The sequence below is a fragment of the Schistocerca cancellata genome, chromosome 6 (assembly GCF_023864275.1).
Source record: "Schistocerca cancellata isolate TAMUIC-IGC-003103 chromosome 6, iqSchCanc2.1, whole genome shotgun sequence".
In the NCBI taxonomy this organism is placed as follows: domain Eukaryota; kingdom Metazoa; phylum Arthropoda; class Insecta; order Orthoptera; family Acrididae; genus Schistocerca; species Schistocerca cancellata.
Genome location: NC_064631.1, coordinates 154,136,228 through 154,139,954, shown reverse-complemented (window position 1 = coordinate 154,139,954; position 3,727 = coordinate 154,136,228). Strand labels below are relative to the sequence as shown.

Below are 3,727 nucleotides of genomic sequence, written 5' to 3'. Positions count from 1 at the left end.
CTTACGCGAACGGTCGCATTAACCGTTCCCCCCATCGAAACACGAATCACGGCCAGACCCGACGTTTCAAATGTCGTCGTCGATGTGTCACAATGTGCAGTCGTACGTTGCGTATACGCATCTCCGAAGGAAGAGTGCATCGAACTTCTTAATAACACAGGCACAACTATTTCGTATTTATTCGCCAATACCAGGCCGTCGACTCTCAATAAATATATGAACATGATATCTGTTCTTTCGGACATGTTAGTTAAGGCTAACTGGTCATTGATCTTCTTCTGTGCTGGAAGCATTTCCCGAACTCTTACGGGACTCGGTAAGATTGTCTGCCGCGAGTAATGAGTGTAATGGGCAGGCGCACTACGAATGTAGTGTGTGGACATTAAGTTGGGAATGTGGTTCTCACGGGGAGCGTGCAAGGGATAAATCCCTACAGTCGCACTAACCTCTGTGCCCTCGGTGGCTCAGATGGATAGAGCGTCTGCCATGTAAGCAGGAGATCCCGGGTTCGAGTCCCGGTCGGGGCACACATTTTCAACTGTTCAAATGGTTCAAATGGCTCTGAGAACTATGGGACTTAACATCTATGGTCATCAGTCCCCTAGAACTTAGAACTACTTAAACCTAACTAACCTAAGGACATCACACAACACCCAGTCATCACGAGGCAGTTTTCAACTGTCTCCGTTGATTTATATCAACACCTGTAGACAGCTTAGGGTCTTGATTTAATTATCATTTCACTCAATAAATATGTCCTTCCTGGACGGGAATATACGTAATACATGAGTATAGCTTGTGACACTTGGATGACAACATATGGATGTTTGGGTCTGCCCGTAATTCGTTCACGGATGGCCGAAGCGTTAGCCGCTCGCGTTAAGTGGTAAATCTAGGTTCGAATCCCAGTCCGGTACAAATTTTCATTGTCATCATTCCAACATATAGCCGAATATGGTTCATATTCGCAGCTGTGAATATATTTCCTGTAAAATGGCATGAGTTTGATAATCACATACTGGGCAAATTTGCACGTAAGTGTCTTTTATTTAAGGTAGTAATACTAAATTACCAATATCGTGACAATAAAATCCCTTATACACTGAAGAGCCACCTCGATCGGGCTTCGCGCCATGGATTGTCTACCGAGAAACCTAACGCAGCTCGCCACGGCACTGAAGTCGGCATTGCCCCACATTCCTGCCGGTACCTTCCAGAACCTGAGTGACACTCCTCTTGCGCGTCTCGCAGCATTCCGCGCTGCAGAATATGGTTATTTAGGTTTCTGACAGGTGGTCACATCAGTGTGGCTGGACAGTGTGTATGCCAACGGCCTTGCCGCAGTGGTAACACCGGTTCCCGTCAGATCACTGAAGTTAAGCGCTGTCGCGCTGGGCTAGCACTCGGATGGGTGACCATCCTGTCTGCCGAGCGCTGTTGGCAAGCGGGGTGCACTCAGCCGTTGTGAGGCAAACTGAGGAGCTACTGGGTTGAGAAGTAGCGGCTCCGGTTTCGTAAACTGACATACGGCCGGGAGAGAGGTGTGCTGACCACATGCCCCTCCATATCCGCATCCAGTGACGCCTGTGGGCTGAGGATGACACGGCGGCCGGTCGGTGCCCTTGGACTTTCAAAGGCCTGTTCGCACGGAGTTACGTTTAGTTGTAGGACAGTGCATATGATCCAAACAACAGATCCATTTCATTTTCCAACGCAGTTCCGGGAAACACGGACGAAAATAAAGAACAGAAATGAAAAATAAAAGGACTGCAAATGCAAAAAAAAACATCTAAATCTGACTGATTGTAAAGCAAACCGATTGTAAGGTGCCGGCCGGTGTGGCCGAGAGGTTCTAGGCGCTTCAGTTTGGAACCGCGCGACCGCTACGGTCGCAGGTTCGAATCCTGCCTCGGGCATGGATGTATGTGATGTCCTTAGGCTAGTTAGGTTTAACTAGTTCTACGTTCTAGGGGACTGATGACCTCAGAGCCATTTGAACCATTTTTGATTGCAAGCTACGGAAACAACGGATACCTAAATCAGAATCATTTAGCAGATTTGCATCCCACTCCTTCCGAATACAAATGCGTTGCCTTAAACAATGCGCCATCCCTCTCCGCCGCAGCTGTCGAAATTCCGCGAATGCTCTCTCCCGTGGCGGTGCCCCTGTAATTGACAGAGCAACGCAGAGAATGGATTCATCAGCGCAGGCGGCACCGTATACACCACTGCAGAGTGGGATGTCAGCTCCGTTTACGGGTCGTAGTCGCGGAACCCCCCCTCTCAGCGACAGAAGGGACGCACTGGAATTGTGTCCGGGAGGAATAGGGTGCTAACCTCCCATCTAGTCACCCCGTTCCCCTCCGACTCAAACCGATCACTGTAATTATAAGCGGAGTTATTTTTTCAACATGGTCACGGCCATCACATTTTCCTTTCTAAAGCAAAAGAAAACTGAGTTACTGCTAAAGAGGGAAACTCCTCATCGCCCCCCCCCCCTCATATCTGGTGGTTAGAGGCCAGTGGACAGCCCTTCAAAGACTGAGCACAGATCAAGCATGAAAATATGATGAAGTTGCGCTGAACTGTGAAAAGAAAAGCAAAATAGAATCAATGAACGGTCCAATAAGAAGTGCAATATAGAGCAGCTGGGAAAAGAAACGGGGTGGTGGTGGTGCCTTCTTGTCAGATAAACACTACGTGATCAATAGTATCCGGACACCTGGCTGAAAATGAAATATAAGTTCGTGGTGCCCTCCATCGGTAATACTGGAATTCAATATGGTGTTGGCCCATCCTTAGCCTTCATGGCAGCTTCCACTTTCGCAGGCATACGTTCAATCAGGTCCTGGAAGGTTTCTTGGGGAATGGCTGCCCATTCTTCACGGAGTGCTGCACTGAGGAGAGGTATCGATGTCGGTCGGTGATGCCTGGTGTTGTGGGTTGGCAGGAGAGCCAACCCGGTATACTAGAGGAAGCCGAAAGGCACGCGTTTTAGCTCACGCAGGTTGGCGTGAGGTCTGGAACAGGACAAGGAAATTAGACTTTAGCAAAAAACGTACGTTGCTGCTGGAATACTTAACTTTGATCCATAAATGGTGAACATCGCTCTTGATGGTACATTATTCATAATCTCAATAGTAACTGGTAATGGCGCCTTGTTAGGTCGTAGCAAATGACGTAGCTGAAGGCTATGCTAACTATCGTCTCGGCAAATGAGAGCGTAATTTGTCAGTGAAGCATCGCTAGCAAAGTCGGTTGTACCACTGGGGCGAGTGCTAGGAAGTGTCTCTAGACCTGCCGTGTGGCGGCGCTCGGTCTGCAATCACTGATAGTGGCGACACGCGGGTCCGACGTATACTAACGGACCGCGGTTGATTTAAAGGCTGCCACCCAGCAAGTGTGGTGTCTGGCGGTGACACCACACCTGGCACGATGTCGGCGTGCCGCGCGGGATTAGTCGAGCGGTATCGTGTTGAAAGATACAATCGCCATCCCCGAATTACTCTTCAACAGTGGGAAGCAAGAAGGTGCTTAAAACATCAATGTAGGCCTGTGCTGTGATTGTGCCACTGAAAACAAGAAGGGGTGCAAGCCCCCTCCATGACCACGCCACAACACCATCACCTCCGAATTTTACTGTTGGCACTACACACGCTGCCAGATGACATTCACCGACCATTCGCCATACCCACACCCTGCCGTAAGATAGCCACATTGTATACCG

The 3,727-nt window shown here is 49.2% G+C and overlaps 1 non-coding gene and 1 pseudogene across 1 annotated transcript; both read left to right on the top strand.

Annotated features, from left to right (window-relative positions):
• Window positions 1–452: 452 nt before the first annotated feature.
• Trnat-ugu (transfer RNA threonine (anticodon UGU)) lies at window positions 453–527 on the top strand. Its single transcript has one exon. It is a non-coding gene; the product is annotated as a tRNA-Thr (tRNA).
• A 798-nt stretch (window positions 528–1,325) lies between these two features.
• On the top strand, window positions 1,326–1,443 carry LOC126089959 (5S ribosomal RNA; annotated as a pseudogene).
• The last annotated feature ends 2,284 nt before the right edge of the window (window positions 1,444–3,727 follow it).